This window comes from Prionailurus viverrinus, chromosome X, assembly GCF_022837055.1.
Source record: "Prionailurus viverrinus isolate Anna chromosome X, UM_Priviv_1.0, whole genome shotgun sequence".
Lineage (NCBI taxonomy): Eukaryota > Metazoa > Chordata > Mammalia > Carnivora > Felidae > Prionailurus > Prionailurus viverrinus.
This window is the reverse complement of record NC_062579.1, coordinates 40,579,763-40,602,791: the sequence shown is the minus strand read 5'-3', so window position 1 is coordinate 40,602,791 and position 23,029 is coordinate 40,579,763. Positions and strand designations below refer to the sequence as shown.

Genomic DNA, 23,029 nt, shown 5'->3' with positions numbered 1-23,029 from the left:
ATGGAAATGGGACCGTTGGTTGCTTCCTGAATTATGAGTAGGAAGGCTTGAGTTTGCAAAATAACTGCAATGATAAATGATTGAATAAGAGGAAGCCTAAAGCGAAAAGTTTCACAGGGTGAAAAAAAAGTGCAGAGGCTTAAAAATAGATAAAATAGGACTGTAGGAGACTAAGACAAGTTGTTGTTGTTGTTGTTTTAAATCCAACAACCCGGCTCTCTCCAGGGGGGTGGCTCTCCTCCTCCCTGCAGCAATCTCAGGAAAGGAAATGGCAGTGTAGCAAGACACCGGAGATCACCCTAACCTGGGACTTGCTCTTGTCATTTTGGGAGAGTTTGCAATGAAGCCGATGGGAGGGAGACCAGCAGGGACCACCTAACCTATGGCCTTCTTAAGTGAGATTTGGGGAACCTGGCTCAACACCTGGGGACTTAATTACCGGGATGTCCAGCAAATATATGGCCTCTTTGGCCTCTGGTAGACTGACTAGAGGCCAGGAGCTCTAGGGATGTGCCCCGTGACAGGGGGAAAACATGTCCCACGAGCTTAACAGGAAAAATGTCTGTTGCCAGACAGATAAGGAGGATCAAAGTAAGGCGAATCAGGTTAGCTTCCTCTACACAGTGCCCTCTCAGATGTGCTGGGTGACTGACCCATATGCATTTGGCAGCCCTGGCAGGGGACCAGGACCTCCCCCCCCACACCAAGGTTTGACTTTGTCCTCTGTAGAGTTAGTCATTTGTCCAGTCATTTATCTTTTAGGATTGGGTTAAGAACCCTGACTATCCGCTAAGAGGGCCATGTAGATGAACCTATCAGTGGCTCTAGATGATTTTGAAGGATGCAAAGGATCTGGTTATATGTTCAGGTCCCTGGAAGCCAAAGCCTCTTCAACCCCCTAGGTGTTGCTATGCAATTGCTCTCTGGCTGGGAACATCTGATCTTCAGTGATAGGACCGTTCTCTGCTGCATCCTCCTCAGGCAAATAGCACCCACAACCAGCTGACTTGCATCTTAACATTCAAGGCAAACAGGTTGCCATCTTACCTGAGGAGGTTTGTTCTCAGACACTGCCTCCTTGAGGCAAACTTGGGGAAACACACACACACACACACACACACACACACACTCAGAGATCATAACAAAATACAGCTCTTATCATACAATGAGATCCTACCTGGCAAGGCACAGTCAGTACCAGTAGCATGGAACTAACCTGATAAGTCAAAGGATGAAATGAGCAAAACAAAGTGTTTGAATGTGACTGCAAGTTTCTCCCAGATAATTTTGCTGACTGGTATTGCAGAAGGAAAGAAAGAAGAAAGAAGAAAGAAGAAAGAAAGAAAGAAAGAAAGAGAAAAGAAAAGAAAAAAAGAAGGAAGGAAGGAAGGAAGGAAGGAAGAAAAGTCAACATCTTCCAGTTTGGAGTCTGCTCTTTTCAGGTTTCAGAACCTGTTGGTTGCAAATCCATGCCAATCATGAGGGTAGAGACTGAGAAAAGGGGGCTCATGTGTCTTTCCAAATAGATACCAAGATAACATAATCTTATGAACCAAACCTGTCTATTTCCTTCCTTTCTAAAATGTTTTGATTTCTAGGAAATGAGCTGTAGTCTCCCACCTGGTGGCAGTAAGTGTAAGTAAGGATGTGTGAATTGGTTCTTTAACAATGTCATGACTCCTTGGGGGGGAGTGGGGCTTAAATGAAGGGTACTGTATTTGTTTCTCTCCCCTCAGTTGTGGTTGAAGAAAGATAGCTTATGTTTTTATTAATTGGGTGTAACTAGCTATGAAATTATAGCCACATCATACAGGTGATCAATGAAAATCTGAAAAGAAATACAGTTTTGTGGCCTTTATTTTTGGGGGGCAGGGGTATGTGCTAATAGATCAATTACCAGTTACCATTACACCCCAAACCATAACAGAGCAGTTTCCTGGTATTTCTTTGCACACACTTTCTTCCAAAGTAGCAAGCATTTGTTTATAGGATATCTGGTAATTCTTACCTAAATACTTTATCATTTTACTTATTTCTGAGCTTCTCAAAGGTAGATACTCTTTCCCTCTCAGTGCCTAGTATAATTCAGCCCTCCCTATTTTTGCTCAGTAAACATTTACTGAAGCTTGAAACCTATCAATTCCATTTCCAGCGAGATGTAGAGACTGTTGCTGTGAATGAATAAAAATGCATTCTCATTGATTTCAGAGTAAGAAGTAAATGATTATTTAAATAGCCTGGAATATAAAATAAATAAATAAATAGCCTGGAATATATAGCCTTTAAAGAAATGCAGTCAGTCTTTCCCTTTTCAGAATGGATGTTAGAGCCATAATTAACAAGCAAATTACCAACAATTAAAAAAACTGTTTGGAAAGTGTCCTTATCCCTTGCAGTCCCAGCAGCAGCAGACTAATGATGATGTTGTGGGTTTCAGGGGTAATATATTTTTTCCTAAGTGAATAGAATATCTGCAATGACTATAAACAGCTTTGGGATTGTAGGATCGAATGTTTAACCTGTTGAAGGTTAAGATGAAATTATTTTCTTTCCTTTTAGGCTCTTTCCCCCCTCTTTGCCAGGTTTTGATGAAACTATCTGATTTATTTGGTATATTCTGAGAGCTCCTGAGCATTTGCGGCAGTATGTTCTAGAAAAGATAATGAGATATTTGGTCAGTGGTCTTTCCTGAGAATACAATTCTTATGTGTTTATTAAAATCTCTGACTGGGGCTTCTGCACATCTGCAGCCCAAAAGGAAAGGCTGATCCATTTCCCAAAGTGCTCCCAAGGAAAAGAGGAAAATCCATAGAAGCCAGGAAGCCATTCAGGGATATTATAATAAGGATTAGATAATCCTGCTAGTATGGCCCTTTACAGTGTGCAGAATGCTTTCCTCTGCATTATTAACTCTTATTTCCCTGAAGAAGGCAGCAGGGTGGGAGAAGGGAAAGATAAAACTTGACACCTAATATAATTATTAATTTATCTAATGTGGATTTTTGAAAGTATCCAAAATAGGGCTTTCTGTGACACATAAGAGCCTCATTTGTCTAAGAAGAATCTTTAAGCTGACATTCCATCAGCCTGGAATTTGTTCAAAGCAGCAATTGCTGTTCCCAGTCTGATGCTCCCAGCGGGGGCCACCCTAGAACAGGAGCCTGAGAAGGAAGGATAAGAGGCACAAAACCCTGAACCTATTATTCCCAAAGAAGACCTTTTTCTGGAAAGAAAATAAATAGAAATTCTGCTAGGGATAGGGTGCCCAACCTTTCCAAAGACTGCTGACTGTAATTCCCTCTATGGAAAAAAAAATTATTTCAAGGATTAAAAAAAGAAAGCATCCATTCCTAAAGGGAGATGCCCCACCCTCACCAAAGCAAATAAACCTTATTCTCAAAATAGAAAAACAAATGTACGAATTAAAAAAGAAGAATAAAGGAACAGTGACCCCAGATAATGAAACTTACCCCTCCCCTAAAAATTATTTTAAGAAAAAAAAAAAGAAATTCTAAAGGGAGGTGTTCCTCACTCTCATCAAAACCCATGAAACTTATGTCCCCAAGAGGAAAATTAAAGAGAAAAAGAGAGAAATCACCTCAAGGTAAACAGTATTTCTAACCTTTAAAAAAAATTATGAAATTTATAAACTTTATTTCCACCTCACGTCTCATGCTGAACCCCTTACAAAAGTTATGGGGGCAAAAATAAATCTCCCAAAGGGGAGGTATACCAGTCTCACCAAATCTCCCTAATGTTATTTCTTCCAATTACATGAAATGTCCAGAATAGGCAAATTCTTAGAGACTGAAAGTAGATTAGTGGTAGCCTGCAGGTTGGGGTAAGAGGAAGAGGGGAAGTGTGGGTAATGGCTAAAGGGTACAGGGTTTCTTTGGAAGGATGATAAAAATCTTCTGAAATTAGATAGCAGTGATGATTGCATGACTCTGTGAATATGCTAAAAAACACTCACTTTGTACACTTGAAAATGGTGAATTGTGTGATATGTGAATTATATATCAATTTTAAAAAATAAGTAAAAGGAAGGTCACTCCTCCAGCTGCAACATACTGGACCTACTATCTTCCCACAAATAAACAAAGGAATAAATGAATACATAAGCAAAAAAAAAAGACATTTATCAAAAAGAACTAAAAGGAAGATCCTCTTAAAGGCAGGGCCTCCAACCTCAACAAGGAAAAGAACCTTTATTCACCCCCCAATTTTTTCTCTTTGGGAAAAACAAACAAAAAGGTTGATACTTTCAAAATCATCAAAGTCATAGATGAAACTTAACCAATCCTTCCATCCCAGAAACACACAAACATTTTAACAAACAAAAGAAATATTAAAGGACAGAGTCCCTGATCATACCAAACATCCTGAATTTTTAATTTCCAGAAAAGGAAAAAAAAAAAGAAAAGAAATAAATCCTTCCCCTGCCAAGGGGAGAAGCCCCATCATCACCAAAGCACATGAACCTATCTTCCAAATACAATTTTAAGATGTAAAAGAAAAATCAATAATGGAAAGGCATGTATGTTGGGGGGGGGATAATATTAATGAAATGAAAACAAAATCCTCTTAAAGAGAAGTGCTCCATCTACACAAAGACACATGAACTTTTCTGTCAAGATACAGCAAAAAAAATGCAAATTTTTTAAAAAGAAAAATTAAAAGGAAATCCTTTTATGGATGATCTGAATGTATTCAAACTCCAAAACTTGATTGTTAATATAGGAAATTTAAAAATTGGAAGTATAAATATTTTCAAAAATAAACCTCCGTTTTAGAGAATAAGAATGCCTCAAAACCCACCAAAGTCCCTGAACATTTTTCTCCAAAAAAATTAAATAAGTAAAAAATTAAAAAAAAAAAAAAGAGAGCAAAGGAGAGACCAAAGGGGAGGTGGAAGGAGAGGGAGCGAGGGGGAGGAAAGGAAGGGGTAGAGAGTGAAGGAATGAGATGCAGAAGAAAATAAATTAAGGGATAACTTTTAAAAGAAAGAAATTTTCCTCAGGAAAGGTGCACCAGTTCTTTATTGTCCATTAAGTGTATTATTCCTGATGATCAACCAACCCACTCTACCTCCCACAAAAAGGAGAAAAAAAGAAAACCTCACAAAATCTCTTTCTAAAGCTTATTCAAGGGGAGATGCCCCCAACCCCACCCAAACCCAGGGACCTTATTTATATTCCAGCCTTCAAGTATTTTTTAATGAAATAAAAGAAAAAGGAAGTCTTTTACAGAAAGATGCTCCCAATCTTATTTCTTCCAAATAAATTGCTCATTTTACAGAAAATGAAAGAAAGGAAACCCCCTTTAGGAGGGCTCCCAACCTCACTAAAACCAGTGGCCCTTATAGTTTCTCCCTACAAAACTTAGATTTATAAAAATGGAAATCCTCCAAACCTAAAGAGGTGTGCTCCCACAACCCAACCAAAAGCAAGGGACTTTTTTACCCGGAGATTTTTTAAAAGGAAAATCCGCCCATCATAAAAGAAGCCTTCAACTTCACTAAAATCAATAGACCTTATTCCTCTCCACATCCACAAGGAAAACAAAACCAGAAAAGAACTGTAAGAGGAAAAGAAATTCTCCTAACCTTAGGCAAGTTGGCCATAATCTCACCAACATCGTTAAACTTTATTCCCCTAAAGAGATTTTTTTAAAGAAAGAGGGGAAAAAAGAGGGGAGAGAAAAGCCTGTCTTTTAGGAAAAAGTGCTCTCCACACCTACCCCACTCTAAAGACTAGGAAAGTTATACAAAGAAAGGGTAATATCATTCTAGAACCATGCCAACGAACCTTAAATTGAGAACCTGAAGACGAAGGGTAGTAAATGTTTAATCCCCAGCTGGTTTCCCTCTGCTCCAACTCCAGCCCATTTCTGGTTACCTTCCCCATCAGCCAGTCAGGCTGTGCACTCCAGAAAGGCAAACTCTGCCCATGGAAAATAGAATTAGGAGGGAGGCAAACCATAATAGACTCTTATAGAGAAAAAACTGAGGAAGGAGTGGGGGAGAGAGGAAATTGGGTGATGGGCATTGAGGAGGGCACTTGTTGGGATGAGCACTGGGTGTTGTATGTAAGCAATGAATCATGGGGATCCACTCCCAAAGTCAAGAACACACAGTATACACTGTATGTTAGCTAACTTGACAATAATTTAAATATATATATATATATATATATATATATATATACACATCAGGTTCTGTGCTGACAGGGTGGAGCTTGCTTAAGATTCTCTCTCTCTCTCTCTCTCTCTTTCTCTCTCTCCCTTGCCCTCTCCCTTTCTCCCTCTCTCTGCTTCTCCCCTGCTTGTGTTCTCTTTCTCTCTCAAAAATAAATAAATAAACTTAAAAATTTTAAAAAACTTCCAAAATGTAAATAAAAATTACGCAGCACCCCACCACTCAAGATGAAGTATCAAGAGATAATTAATATTTTGTTGTTTTCCATTGATTTTCTCTGAATATATGCTTATATATCTTATAGTCTACAGTAGTAAGACTTTAGGGAAATGTACAATTGTGTCTCAGGCTCTCCTCCTCCCCCTACCTGTTACCTCCCTGACTTAATTATTAGATCATGTGCTGCGTTGTTCTACATTGTATTTAGGAAACAATTGTTAATTTTAGCTTAAAGTTTATCTAGTCAAACACCTGTATGATCTGATTGATAAACATAAGCTGAAAACATAACTGTTCAGAGATGTGATTGCAATGTAAAGCAATGAAAGTACACACTTTATGTAGACAAACCTTGTGTCTACACTAGAGAATGTTGCATATACAATTGGCAGTGTGATCTCACATTTACTTACTGCACTTTCTGTGACATCCAGATTTCATTTGTCCTGATAGCTTTTGTGATTTGGACTTGAAGAAGGAGACCCTAAGCAAAATCCACCCTCTTCCCACTGTTAAATTCCCAAAAAGAAAATCTAAATTTAAATTTCTAAGACTCAGTTGGGTCACTTTTCACCATATGCAAAAATGTACTAATGGCTTTGTCTCTTTAACACACAGTTACCAACCATGCTCTTTCAGGTTGCTCTTACCCAGAAGGGAAAGACTTTCCTGTGAGGACATTACCAACAATTAGGAGATAGAATATTCATTCAGCTTTCATTAGCCAACTGTGGTAGAAAATTGAGCGAGTTAATAAACCATATACAATCCAACCAAGGTTGAATCAGTAATTTAACAGGCAAGTATAATGTGGTATTGAGTAAGATCAGAGTCTTCAGCCTCTTCTGTAGCACTTAGAGATTTTCATCTTCCAAAGCATTTCAGGCATTTGTTGGTTAAGCCTTTTTCCTTAAAGAGCCTTATAAAAGAGATTTCCGACCCTGAGGACAGTGATTCCCACCCTCTTGTTTTCCTCCTAGCACAGGGCATGGCACATGTTACCAGGGGATTCTGAAAGATAAGCGTGATGCTCCAACCCAGAGTTCTGCTGAATTCTTCTGAAACAAGAGGCAGTGGGCATGAGGAATGAGCCTGCCCCTGCCTCCAGGAGTAGGAGGGCGATGGAAGCACTGCTTGCAGGCTCAACTAAGAAATTCCAGAATCCTGGATGTTCATTCATTTGCCCTCTCCTGCAGCTAATGTCTCTACCTGGAATTTTGCAGTTTGAGACAGGAAATGAAAGGTACCCACTGAGTACAAAATTGTTAATCTCCTTGGCTATGAGTAGAGACACTTGAAACCAAGAGAGTTTTTATTAACTTGGGCTCTGTCAATTGAGTCCCCCACTCTCCTGAATCCAGCTCCAGCATCACAGCACCATCCTCTGAACCCCACCTTTAACAGTAGTCCCTGCTTACTTTAATTGTTAATTTTCCTTCAATAAGTGTCATTTGCATTTATTATGTACCTTGAACATACTATTTCATGGCTTATTACATCACCATGTGTGTCCCTTCCAGTATAAAAGAGAAATGTGATGTAGCTTTATTAAAACAGCTAAGCATAAACAGCAAAGAGGAAAGTAAATCAAGCTACAAAACAAGATTATTGATTTCAGAAAATTAACAAGTTTGTGCCTTCTCACTAACCTCAATTAATGCTTACTGTGACTGTTTCCGTCCTGCCAGGCTTCAGTGGAACATAACTTTTCTCTTAGAATTTGGATATTGCTGTCCCTTTCTCACTCCTTCACCTTACTCTGCTTGACTGTCAAGACAATTAAAATGATAATTTTGGCATTGCCATGGTCTCTTTTGCTTTAATTTACTCAACTTGCTGACTAGATCACCAGGGCATTTTTTTAAAAAATTTTTTTTGTTTCACGCGGAATCAAAGCACCCATTTAGTGGCTCACTTGATGGTTTTGTTAGTATATTGCTTTTCACTGGTGAGTTGTCTTTCTACAAATTCCTGGAAAAACCTTTTGTTGCCTTTCCATCGTCCCTCATCAGCACTAAATTTTTTGAGTTCCTCCATCTCATCTTCTAATGGTGAAAAAAAAAAACATAGATACTCCCAGGCAGCTTGAAAGTTTGCTTGCTTTTGTTTGTTTTTTGTTTGTTTTGTATCCAGTACAGTAAGGCATCATTTTGAACTACACATAGACATATCTGTCAGCTCACTAAATGTTCAATAATCACGTAATTGGTACATAAAATGCTTTACAAGAGGCATCTGGGTGTGGCTCAGTCTGTTGAGCATCCTACTCTTGATTTCCGCTGAGGTTGTGATCTTGCAGTTCGTGGGTTGGAGCCAGCCCCATATGGGTCTCTATGCTGACAGGGTGGAGCCTGCTTGTGATTCTCTCTCTCCTATCTCTTTCAAAATAAATAAGTAATTTTTAAACAATTAAAAAAATGTTTTACAATATGATACATATTTGGAGGATTGTTACATGGGTATTTTAGAGTACTTTACTGATATTTGGGGAAATTAGTTGAGGGTTCCAAGATGAAATGGGAATGCATTATTATTTTTTCAATGTAGAATAATGAAATAAATTTTCCCTATCCAAAATTGACTATTCAATAAGTTTTCAGGTGTGGATTAGATTCATATATGAGGGGGAACTACATGATAGAAAATTCATTTTTATTGAAGAAATTTAGGGGAAAAATAAAGAAGCTGTTTGAGGTAAGTGGGAACAATATATCTTCCTCAAGCCTAGAGAAAATCAGAATTAAATTAAGCAGTGACACTATTAAGTAGAAGTAAGGTTATCCTTAAATTGGGCAGGTGAGGCCAAGGTCTACAGACAGAAGAATGAGGCCCTGTACAGTATCTGGAGTTGGAAAAAATGGCCATTCTAATAGAATCATAAAGACTGAAATAATATGGAAAATAAAGTGGATGGCAAAGTCCTATTAAAACTTTGAAGGAAACTGACAAAATTGTGTATATTATCCTAATGATGAGATACAACCATTGGAGGGCTGTTGACTAGCAAAATAACATGGCTGAAGCAGAGGATTGGCTGATGGGTATATACTTAAAAACTAACTTCCAATTTCTTTGTATGCCAAATTCCAAATTAAACTACTAAAGCTAAAAGTGAAAGAAAAGAATTACATTATCTAGCACCCTTTTTCTATTGTTTTGGGCTTTCTTTGACCCACACTATACTTTTGTAAGCATCTGGTCCGCTTTCTCTATGATATTTTTTTTTCTATTTTATATCACAGAGTTTTGTACAGCAAAAGTAAGAAGCCAGTATGGAAATCCAGTGAAATCTTTTATCTTCAGTGTTGTAGACCCATGGAAAGTTCTAAGAAGGGCCGTTGGGGATCAGCTGTCCTAGTATGTTTATTTATTTATTTTTTGGCCTAGTATGTTCAAAACCTCTTTAGCAATAGAATCTTTTTAATGTTTTTCTCAATAAAATTTTAAATGAAAGCCTAATATTTAATATAAATACAAGAAGTATTTCATTAGTCCTTTCCTTTTATGCTAAAATGGGTTTGTAACTGATGTACCTTTCTAATTATTTATTTTAAGCTAAGAGGAGGGGTGCCTGGGTGGCTCAGTTGGTTAGGCGTCTGACTTCAGCCCTGGTTATGATCCCACCCTTCATGGGTTCAAGCCCCGTGTAGGGCTCTGTACTGAGAGCCTGAAGCCTGCTTCCAATTTTGTGTCTCCCTCTCCCTCTGCCCCTCCCCTGCTTGCACTCTCTCTGTCTCCCAAAAATAAATAAATATTTTTAAAAATTTAAGCTAAGAGGAAAGCGATTTTGCATTCCCAGTTTATTATGGCTTCTTAGCAAAGCGCTGGTGATGTAGGAACACATTGAATATGAAAAAGAAGCAAGTCACAGTTTAAAATTTGGCCTAAAATATTCCAGAAATTAATAATATTCTCCTGGAAACATGGTCATTCTGGAAAGTTCCTCCCTCCCCTGACCCCAGGTAAGTGTTACAATAGGCCTGATTAAATGGGTTGTCATAATATGCATTGTCTTTGTTTATAGGAACATTTTTATTATGGGGGATTGTGTTATTGGCCAAGGACACTACACCAAGTAAATTGTAGATATAATTAAAAATATGTAGTAAAAGCTAATATATAACTAAAAGCTTCTGTAATAATTTAAAACAGCAAAATTATTCCATGTCCTATAAAATAGGCATAAATGTACCATATAGGTTGATTTTGTAAGGGGTCCTAATGTACTATAAAGTGTACATGCAGCACATAAAAGATCCAAGTCTACATAAATTTAACCTATTGTTATTATTTATTTAAAATTTACACTCTGCCTGCATCCAGAAAGGGTATGAAGTAGCCTATAAAATTAAACACATATAAAACAGGACAATTAAGCACAAATAAAAACAGGACAAAACCAATTCAAAGCAGTGGTGAATGAGACTTTAAACTAATGTATGATAGTTATAATAAACCCTAATTATACATTTAATTAGCAGTACTTTTGTTAGCTGCCTTTGTTGGTTGAAGAACTTTGGGGAATGATTTGAGTTACTCAGACCTCTTAAAGTTGGTATCCAAGCAAGTTTGAGCTGATGCCTCATTTTTATGTGATACATCTTCCTGTAGCAAGCTGCAGCAACCACAGAATGAAGAACTAAAAGTTGCCAGGATTGTGTTACAGGTGCTAATTAACTGTCCTAGAAAGCTGCGGTTTGGGTTATTTTGGTGTGCTTGCATTTTTCTAATATCATAGGCAGGTATCTGTGAGGCATGTAAGTATGGAACTTCCTCAAATAAAATAGTATTTCAAATAAAATTTCTCAAATAAATCCAAATGGTACTGTGTAGCCAGGGGTTCACTAGTTTGGACTCTTTCTTAGATTGGGAGTTACTTCACATTGGTTCTAGTCATAATTCCACTCTGCATAGCTGTGCAATATGGGGCAAATTGCTTAATCTTTTCATGGCTTAGCTTTTGTCTTTTAATATATGGTTTTTTTTTAATATTTATTTATTTTTCAGGCAGAGAGAGACAGAGCATGAATGGGGAAGGGTCAGAGAGAGGGAGACACAGAATCTGAAACAGGCTCCAGGCTCTGAGCTGTCAGCACAGAGCCCGACGCAGGGCTCGAACTCACGGACCGCGAGATCATGACCTGAGCTGAAGTCGGCCCCTTAACCGACTGAGCCACCCAGGCGCCCCGCTTTTGTGTCTTTTAAATGAAGCCAATAATGTGCTGCTGACTCAGCTCAGCCATCTCCTCTAGCAAGTCTTCACTGGTATCCCATCTAGGTTAGGTGCCCTTCCTCTGTGCTCCCATAGCACCCTACACAAACATCTGCTTCTCAATTGCCATATAACATTGAGATTAACAGCTTGTGTATCCGATTAGGGCTATAAGGATAAGGCCCTCAGGGCCCAACATACAGCCTGCCACTCAATAAATTGTGGTGGAACTGCTTTATAAAAATATCATAGAGGTTCATGGAGAAATTAGATCTAAAACACATATTTTAAGTTTATTATTTTTTTTTGAGAGAGAGAGCGAGCATGCAAGTGGGGGAGGAGGGGAGAGAGAGAGAGAGAGAGAGAGAATCCAAAACAGGCCCCGTACTGTCAGCATGGAGCCTGACATGGGGCTCAAACTCATGAACCACAGGATCATGACCTGAGCCGAAATAAAATCAAGTCAGATGCTTAAACAACTGAGCCACCCAGGCATCCCTAAAACATTTATTAAAAATAAAAAATGTGCAAATGCTACCTTATTTAGTATCATTTGTATATGTGTGTATATATCACTTTCTGTATTCAGGGATGCAGAGGAGTTTTGATATAGTCGCCCCTCAATAAAATGGACTTAGCTATTCAAGTGCATTACCAGTAGGTGATAGTAGGCAGGGCTGCCTCATATCCTCCCAGAGGGTTGTAATTTTTTCTAACTCATACAGAGGTACCCTACTCATTAGGAGCAGCCCTATATTGATCATGTGGTCTTGAATTATTAGTCTTTGGTCATAAACATAGTTAATTCTGGTGAAAATGAGAATGAGTTATTTAGCCAGTCATTTTAAAAATGCAAATTCCTTAAAACACTCAAGTAGAGCAACACTAAAAAATATTCTTAAGTGTAGTATATGGAGAGAAGGGTTAAACATAGCTAGATACCATTTGGTACCCTTTTCACTATCTTAACTATTAATCAGAATTTAATCTATGTACGGTATTCTTTTCACATTAATTGAAAAGTTCCTGATTCATTACCTTGGTGTCAAATTTCTCCTGTAGCTGGAACTAGAAATTGGAGCTAGGTGTCAATGTTCCAAGGCTCTCCCTTTCTTGTGAGGACTAAGAAGAAACAATTAAGCTTTGATGTCCCCTTGGCAGTCCAAATTTTCTTCCAAAATAGCTTACAGGAAAAGCCGTAACTTGTTTTACCAATACCTGTAATCAGATCAGCACCCTGATCTTGAAAATGATTTGATCAGGAAAGAGAATATGGAGTCTCTACTTAGACACAGGAAACTCTAACAGCTATCTTTTTTCCAAACAAAAGGAACAACTTTTCCCTTAAATAAGATAGACAACTTCTATCTTTTTTAAGAATAGCAACTGGGAAAGATCAGCACATAAAGTTGTACAGTCTGTACAGTATATGAGGCTGCCATCTCTAAGGGGACACGTTTCACAAAGTAAGCCATAAAGATATATATATTTATTGTAACAATTTTCCTGAAGATGGCAGTCAAGTACCTTGTGCTAACAAAATTGGTATATTATGACAATTTTCTGACAAATGGAAGAAAAATACCTTTAGCAAATGGTACCTTTTCCTGATGTGCCCAATAGTGTGTTATGGGCTGATCCTGCTACTAATTCCTTACATTTAAATACAATGTCCCTCTTAGCAACTCCCTAGATGCCTGTACCCTATATGCTCAGAACCAATTTCAAAAAGTACCTATTTTGGGGTGCCTGGGTGGCGTAGTCGGTTGAGCGTCCGACTTCAGCCAGGTCACGATCTCGCGGTCCGTGAGTTCGAGCCCCGCGTCGGGCTCTGAGCTGATGGCTCAGAGCCTGGAGCCTGTTTCAGATTCTGTGTCTCCCTCTCTCTCTGCCCCTCCCCCGTTCATGCTCTGTCTCTCTCTGTCCCCCAAAAAATAAATAAACGTTGAAAAAAAAAATTTAAAAAAAAGTACCTATTTTATTCCACATCACATTTAACCTGAACATCATTTTAAAACAGAAATCTGCAACAAGGGTTTGAAAAAGGAATTTACAGGGGTACAGGAATAGGCAGGCATACATCCATAGATGCACACTGGTACATTCACTCCCAGGAACATACCCAAGTATATATATTCCAGTAGCTGAACAGCCTGGTAGGTAGGTATACACACACACACACACACACACACGCACGCACACAAATACAGATTTAGCTGGACATTAAAGCATAAAAAGGAGGAGACTCTGGCTGCTTGCCCAGTTTTCCTATTTAACTTATTTTTAGCCTGTCTCACTCCTACAGGTCATGAGTTCCCTAAAGTTTACATGCTCTTATGAGAGTTCAAGTCATCAAACCTTTCTAAGGAGTTGTTAGTGACAAAGAACTGTGCTAAATAGATACGGCAAGCCACTCAGTCTTGGAAGGTTGTTTGAAGGTGAGATCTCAAGTGTGTCTGAAGATTAAGTAGGACTTTGATAGGCAAAAATGAAAAAAAAGAGACAAAAGGCAGAGGGAATATCCTAAGCATAGGCATGGAAGAGGTAGAAAGGGCAATGCTCTAAGAATCCCACAAAGACTAAATATGGTAGAAACTTTTATTGAATCAGGAAGAAAGGCTGAAGGAACTAGGTGGGAACTAAAATGCAGAGGGCCTTGAATGCCAGGTGAAGGAATGTGTGTTCTATTCCATAAACAGTGGAGAATCATGGAAGGTTTTTGATTGGGAGTACCATGACTAGGTTTAGATTTAAGAAAACTACCAATATATAGAATGGATTAGATAGGAAGACTCTAGAGAATGGGACATCAGTCTAGGCAAGAGATGTTGAGGACCTAAGGTAATCAGTATGGGAAGAAATAGAAGAGATGCTGATAAGATTTGGTTTGAAATCGGTTGGATGTGGATGATGGGGGAGAGATGAGTAGAAGATGATTCTAAACTTTTGAGTCTGGAGTTGTTAGAATTATAGAGAAGACAGGGACAAGAGCAGGCTTAGATAGTAACTAAAGGAAGATTATGAGTTCAGTTTTGGATAATTTGAGTTAGAGGTATTGTTAAGCCCTGTGCTCAAGACAGTGATTATAGAAAGGCAAGAATTTAAGAGTTAGAGGGCTGTTCCCCTGATCCTGGATTGAAAACAATGAAATGAAATAAATAGAGTCAGATAATGGAAGAGAGACAAATGGAGACAAATACTGTTAGGGAAAATAGGCAGAGAAAAGATATTAATTTAGAAGCTGAAGTATTATAAAAGAAGGGAGAAAGAAGAGAATGTGTATTTTTTTAAAAAAGTATTGTTTTTTTAAAGCAAGGATTACTTTATTTTTTAAGTTTGTTTGTTTGTTTATTTATTTATTTTTAAGTAATTTCTCTGCCCAATGTGGCACTTGAACTCATGACCCAAAGATCAAGAGTGGTATCCTCTTCTGAGCCAGCCAGATGCCCCAAATGTGTACTTTTTTTAAAGGAACATTTTTTTTAAAGTGTTGATCCTGAGTATTTTTTTTTTCAATAGCTTCTCTATCCTCTCCTTTGGCTATTTTCTCCTGGTTGATGAAAATCCTCTGAATGGCCTTGAAAGGAGATGGAATATTGTTAATGTGTTGTCCTCAGACTGAATGCAAGTAGCTCTTCTCTCATTATCCAAGTCTTTATTTTTTTTTTAATTTTTTTTTCAACGTTTATTTATTTTTTGGGGGACAGAGAGAGACAGAGCATGAACGGGGGAGGGGCAGAGAGAGAGGGAGACACAGAATCAGAAACAGGCTCCAGGCTCTGAGCCATCAGCCCAGAGCCCGACGCGGGGCTCAAACTCACGGACCGCGAGATCGTGACCTGGCTGAAGTCGGACGCTTAACCGACTGCGCCACCCAGGCGCCCCTCCAAGTCTTTATTTGTAAGCCGAGGAATATACTGTGTTTGGGGAAACCATTAAGAAAGGTTAGTAGTTACCTTGTTATTAAGAGAGAAGCACGAGAACATTTCTCTTATGTTAATATAATAAGAAGAATATATTGTCCTCTACATCAACGATTCTATTTTAAAGCTCTTTTGCACATAGTACTCACTTAATAGCTTGAAATAACAAGAGCCACACAGCAGTCTTATATGTATAATGATATTAAAAGATCTCCAAACACAGTAAACTAAGATATCTTAAGGTACTATAAGATTTGCTCTGAATATGTTGAGGGGAGATAGGGACTTTCTTAAAGAAAACTATTCTTACCAGGTAAACTTTGTTTTTTTAATATAAAGTGTATAATAAGCCCCTTAAAATGGCTCCAGACAGTGAAGGAAGCACAGGTAAGGCCAGACAGAATAATCAGAGAAGAAAATGATAAATGTTTGAAAGTGTGAGCTGAAGTCCTAATAGGTCCCCAGCTCTTTGCTAGTTGGTGTGGAAAGAGCAAAGGTATATACGAAGTCTGCAATCTTATTTCAAAGAAAAAACATGTACTCTGGAGACAGGTACATAACAATACAAGGAAAGAAATTATTATATTACAGTATGTATAGTACAGAGAATGATGTTGTAGAATTATAAAAGAGGAACAATAAAGGGTGGATTGGTTTGGGAAGGTTTCCTGATACAGGTGAGATCAATTAAATTTAGATCTGGGGGCAACATACCCAGACTTGGAAGCAGCAGGGACTCTATTCAACTGGTATCAAAGAGGTTTTAGAGAAAGGCAGAGGGATTTGGACTCTATTCTGTACAGCAGGACATTATTTAAGATTCTTGAGTAAGAGAGTAATATAATGAAAGAAATTTTTCTAAGATATATATTGTGACAGTGAAAAGGATAGATTGGAGGAGAACAAGATAGAAGGCAGGGAGATTACTTAGGCTGTTGCAAAAATCCAGATGAAAAATGATGGTGGCCTGATTATTGCAATCAATGATGATCATTCATTCATCTAAAATCATTTATTGAATACCTATTCCATGTCAGGCACTGTGCTGATAACTGTAATTTACCTGAAGGAAATTATAGCCAAGCAAAGGAAATAACACCAAGTATACAAATAACTGCAACCCCAAGGAGAAAATGATACTCATTTTAATATAAGAGAAACTCTGAGTTCAAAGGAGTTAAGAATTGATGGGAGCCTAGCAGAACGGGGTAGACTTGGGTTCAGAGATGAGTTAAAGTACATTCCATAATTCTTATTTGGGGAGAAGTACCAGAAGTGTGATAAGAAAGTAATTCTAGGTAAACAAAACAATGTGAGCAAAGGACCTGAGGTGAGAAAACACTGGGATTTCTTTTGGAGACCCCAGGATTTGAAGCCTCAAGGATATAGACAGAAATGAAGAACTGGGAGAAGATGGGGGTTTGACAACTGAATGAGTGGTAAGGAGGAAGGGAAATTGTTAAGACAGAAGCATAGGATATTAATACTTTCTAATTTTCTCTTACTTTGCAACTCCCCCTTTTCTGAAACTCTGTCTGGATTCTTTCTTGGTGCTATCCAAGTGTCCAGGTTGCTTTTGTTTGATTTCTGGACTGCCCACTTCCACATACCGTCTTTGTCTGACATGAGGCTATAGAGTTCTGACTGATGTTCAGAGATACCCTGGTCTGAGAAGGGAAATGATTCACTCATGAAGTTCATATAGGGCCTGTTTCCACAGTAAGCAGCATCTATATTCAATCTTTGGTATCCAATAGCATCTTCCAGTCTCATTTGCTATCTGTATATGTGTGTTTGTCATGCCTTTGGAAGGCCTTGTCATGCATATAAGGAACACCATTCCTAATCAGCTTTCTCTGTATGTTTATACTATTAAATTTTCAGATTGAACTTTCAGAGACCCTTCCTTCCCAATCACTCATGTTATAGTGATAAAAAGTAGGGGTCTTTCAAGACTACCACTTGATTTTTATATTATACTCTACAATATTCTGTGTTTTCCTTTTATTTAAATTTTAGTTAACATACAGTGCAATATTGGTTTCAGGAGTAGAATTCAGTGATTCATCACTTACATACAATACCCAGTGCTCATCACAAGTTCTGTCTTTAATCCCCATCACCCATCTAGCCCATCCCCCACCCACCTCCCTTCAACCCTCAGTTTGTTAAGAGTCTTTTGTGGTTTATCTCTTCCTTTTCCCCCCCTTTACCATATGTCCATCAGTTTTGTTTCTTAAACTCCACATGAGTGAAATCCTATGGTATTTGTCCTTCTCTGATTGACTTATTTTGCTTAGCATAATACATTCTAGCTTCATCCATGTTGTTGAAAATGGCAAGATTTCATTCTTTTTGATAGCTGAATAATATTCCTGTGTGTGTGTGTGTGTGTGTGTGTGTGTGTACCACATCTTCTTTATCCATTCATTAGTCGATGGACATTTGGGCTCTCTCCATAGTTTGGCTATTGTAGATAATGCTGCTATAAACATTGGGGTACATATACCCCTTCAAATCTGTATTTTTGTATCCTTTGGGTAAATCCCTTATAGTGCTATTGCTGGATCATAGAGTAGTTCTATTTGTAATTTTTTTGAAGAAACTACTATCTTCCAGAGTGGCTGCATCAGTTTGCATTCCCGCCAACAGCGCAAGAGGGTTCCCCTTTCTCCACACCCTCACCAACATCTGTTGTTTCTTGTGGTCTTAATTTTAGCCATTCTGACAGGTGCAAGGTGGTATCTCACCATGGTTTTGATTTGTATTTCCATGATGATGTGATGTGGAGCATCTTTTCATGTGTCTTTTATCCCTCTGGATGTCTTCTTTGGAAAAGTGTCTATATATGTCTTCAGCACATTTCTTAACTGGGCTATTTGCTTTATTTGTGTGTTAAGTTTGATAAGTTGTTTATAGATTTTGGATACTGACCCTTTATCAGATAAGTAGTTTGCAAATATCTTCTCCCATTCCATAGATTGCCTTTAGTTTTGTTGACTGTTTGCTGTGTAGAAGTTTTTTTCATCTTGATGAGGTCCAAATAGTTCATTTTTTATTTTGTTTCTCTTGCCTCCAGCAACATTCTAGTAAGAAATTGCTACAGCTGATGTCAAAGAGTATACTCTACAATTTTCTAAAATGCTTCCACATTTCCCATGTCCTGTGTCCTTGGATTCTCACCCCAATCCTCTGTGTGTGATATTGGCTTTATTCCCATTGTGCAGATGAGAAAACTAAGGCTAAAGGATACTTGGCTACTAAGGATTGAAGTCAAGATTCAAGCCCAAAGCTCCTGACTCCAAAACCAATCCCTAATCCATGTCAGGCTAGTTAGTACAAGGTTTCCAAAGCAGCCCTCTTGAGCCCAGAAATGATATAGATTCCTCTAAACAGTGTGGGATAATGGGGGCCAATTACCTTCTTTATTTTTTTTTTAATTTTTTTTCTTTCAACGTTTTTATTTATTTTTGGGACAGAGAGAGACAGAGCATGAACGGGGGAGGGGCAGAGAGAGAGGGAGACACAGAATCGGAAACAGGCTCCAGGCTCCGAGCCATCAGCCCAGAGCCTGACGCGGGGCTCGAACTCACGGACCGCGAGATCGTGACCTGGCTGAAGTCGGACGCTTAACCGACTGCGCCACCCAGGCGCCCCATTACCTTCTTAAAGCCAACCAAATCCACAGGCTTAAGATGAGACAAGGTTTTAAGGTGGTTGTGATGGTTCTTTTTTTTTTAAATGCTTTAGATGCTTATAATGATGATTCATTACATAAATAATTAGGAACTTCCTAAGATCAGAATTCTCAAAAGGTTTTTACAATTCTTAAGAGATTAAAAATGCACCAGTCTTATCATCTGGCCCCAGGATTGGTATTTAAGAGGCTGATTCTATTCCTAGCTGTGCCTTTGTGATTTGAGGTAAATCCTTTAACCTTTCACTTTTTATTTATCCATTTATAAATAAGTATATTTCCCACCATAGAATATCTGGGAGTCACTTTAAAATTCTAGGCTCAAAAGTATTTTAAAGCCTTATAAATTCTGTAAATCACTTTGCACAGATTCAAAATGACTGTCACATCGATACAAGGTGGAATTAGTTTATTAAAAACAAGTAAATTGTATGGAGACGGGGTTAAAGCACAGATTTCTGCCTTCCTACTACTGTTTTTTAATAGGTGCAGCTCAGGTCTGTGTTCCACTTTCACCTCTGCCACAATGTGGTGAGGCCACAGCTAGTTGGATCATCTTGCATCCCACCTCCTGCAATGCCATATGTCACTAAGACTAATATCCCTGGGTGGAGATTTTTCTATGATAGAAGCCTAGTGAAGAAGGGTAATTCTCTAATTTCATTTCCCCCCCTTTGGAGCCTGGATTATGTGGAAGGGAAAGTATTTTAGATTCTAGAATAACATTTCTCTGTTCCATGCCTTAATGTCCTTCTGTATAAAATGGCATTATCAAGATATGCTCCTACCTGCAAAGGGGATGGTGTGAGACTAACTGTGGAAATTGCAGTATAATATAGTGGGCTTCAGAGTCAGACACATTTGGGTTGAAATCCCAGATCTGTCATTTCTTAGCTCTGTGACCTTGGAGAAAGACTCTCACTGACCTCTTTGAGTCTTATTTTCTTCATTTTACACGTGAGATTAATAATTCCCACCTACTAGGTTGTTCTAAGGATAAGTCACATATCAAGTGTTTAGTTCAGTACCTGGCACCTAGTTGGTTTTTTAAAAAATGGTAAATGTGTTCTTCCTTGGAGATGTTCTTCCTTGGTAGCCATCTCCTACTTTACCATTGTAAAGCCCAAGATTGTTAAAAAGAGGACGAATTAGTTCATCCAGCGCCACTCAGACCAATATGTCAAAATTAAGTGTAACTGGTGGAAACCCAGAGGCATTGACAATAGGGTGTGCAGGAGATTCAAGGGCCAGATCTTGATGCCCAGCATTGGTTATAGGAACAATAAGAAAACAAAGCACATGCTGCCCAGTGGCTTCCAGAAGTTCCTAGTCCACAACAGTCAAGTGCTGCTGATGTGCAACAAATCTTACTATGCAGAGATTGCTTACAATGTCTCCTCTAAGAATCACAAACCATTGTGAAAAGAGCAGCCCAACTGGCCATCAGAGTCACCAATTCCAATGCCATGCTGCACAGCAAAGAAAATGAATAGACAGCTCGTGTGCACATTGTATTTGTGTTAATAAAACCATTAAACTAGGGGCGCCTGGGTGGCTCAGTCAGTTAAGCGTCCGACTTTGGCTCAGGTCATGATCTCGCGGTCTGTGAGTTCGAGCCCCATGTTGGGCTGTGTGCTGACAGCTCAGAGCCTGGAGCCTGTTTCTGATTCTGTGTCTCCCTCTCTCCCCGACCCTCCCCCGTACATGCTCTGTCTCTCTGTCTCAAAAACAAATAGATGTTAAAAAAATTTTTTAAAAAAACATTAAACTATTTTTAAAAAGGTAGCTGCTACCATGTGAAAGACACTGATTTTGTTTCAAGCAACTACTGTGTGTGTGTATGTGTGTGTGTGTGTGTGTGTATAATGTATGTATTTGCTCATTGACTGTTCTCCCCTTCTCTTTTAAAAGGGGTGGTTCTCATGCAAAGTAAAGAAAACTGAAAATAACAAGGGTGGCTACCATTGCTTCTTAGTAATGTATCTTAACATCAGAATCATGTACTCCCTTTACTTACTGCTGTTTTCTTCTGCTGCTTAGAGGGGCATGTCAATAGAAAGACTTCCAATTCTATTCAACAAGTATTTTTTTGGCTTTAAAATTTTTTTATTGGGGTATAATTGACATATATATGCATATATATATATATATATATTCATTTCAGGTATACAACATAATGATTCCATATTTGTATATATTGCAAAATGGTAGCCACAATAAGCCTAGTTAACATCTGTCACCATACACTGTTAGAACATTTTTTTTCTCCAGTATAAGGTTTTTTTGAGCATTTTGTATGCACCTGACTTCTGTCATAAGTTCTCTCCTCTTGCCATGATTTATTGAGGGGACCAGATAGTTCATTAACATTAATTAATTATAGAATTTCCTGGGGTGCCTGGGTGGCGCAGTCGGTTAAGCGCCCGACTTCAGCCAGGTCACGATCTCGCGGTCCGTGAGTTCGAGCCCCGCGTCAGGCTCTGGGCTGATGGCTCAGGGCCTGGAGCCTGTTTCCGATTCTGTGTCTCCCTCTCTCTCTGCCCCTCCCCCGTTCATGCTCTGTCTCTCTCTGTCCCAAAAAATAAAATAAAAAATGTTAAAAAAAAAAAAAGAATTTCCTAAGTTTTTAGTTAATAATTATTTCAATCCATCCTGATATCTGAGGTACCAATATTTCTCAGGATTTTTCCCCAGAAAAGCAGCAATTTTAATTTGAAAGCAATTTATGTGTCAGTGAAGGAGGAGAAAAGAACCCACAAAAAGCTGGAGGGCAGAAGTGATACAGTTTCAGCACTCTCTCCACAGGCAGCCTGCAGGTTACACACACACACACACACACACACACACATATACATACACATATACCCAGGGTGCATAGAATTGGCACCAATTTAACTTATGCTGGCTTCTAGCAAGAATGTCGATAACACTTGAGTGACCTTCCTTCAATTATCAAGATTGATGATGGGGGCTCCTGGGTAGCTCAGTCAGTTGAGAGTCTGACTTTGGTTTAGGTCATGATCTTGAGGTCAGTGAGTTAGAGCCCCGCGTCTGGCTCTGTGCTGACAGCTCAGAGACTGGAGCCTGTTTCCGATTCTGTGTCTCCCTCTCTCTGACCCTCCCCCGTTCATCCTCTGTCTCTGTGTCTCAAAAATAAATAAACATTAAAAAAAGTAAAAAAAATTATCAAGGATGATGATGAACTTTCATGATCAAAGAATGAGAACTTAGTCTAGTGTTAACTTTATTCTAACTTTTGAAGAAGTGGCTGCAGAAATTTAAGCCCTGAAAGAGGCTCTTTTCACTTGGAGGCTCTCTAGGGAGATTTTTAAAGCAGATAGTAGAGGTACTAATTCAATATCTACATAGGATTTTTCCCTTAGATGGAGGACTAGATAAATGCCATTAGATTTCAAATCCCCCTGTATCACTCTTTTTCATTTAGAAAGAGAAAAAAATTAAAAAAGAAAAATAAGAAAATGATTTTGTGTTGCCTTTCTCCTTACCCCTTTTGATAAGAACTATTCTGAAGCTGCTAGCAAATAATATATTTTCATAGTATTGCCTTTTGATTTGATGTTGTAGCATAGCAAACATGGCAGACATGATCTCTGCCTCAGGCACATGTCTGATACATATACTTCTGTCCGTGAGAAGACATGAAGGAAACAAGGCTATTCTGTTTATGCACTGATACTACAAGAGCATTTGCTACTTAAGAGACTTGAACTCTGACATCAAGTTTGGCTGCTTTGACAAGGTCTCTATATCCGAAGCCTCCT

At 38.6% G+C, this 23,029-nt stretch overlaps 1 protein-coding gene and 1 pseudogene across 1 annotated transcript in view; both read left to right on the top strand.

Moving 5' to 3' along the window:
- Positions 1-20,740, top strand: LOC125157677 (60S ribosomal protein L32-like; annotated as a pseudogene).
- Positions 1-23,029, top strand: part of DGKK (diacylglycerol kinase kappa) — a 163,528-nt gene that overhangs the window by 1,927 nt on the left and 138,572 nt on the right. The window lies entirely within an intron of this gene.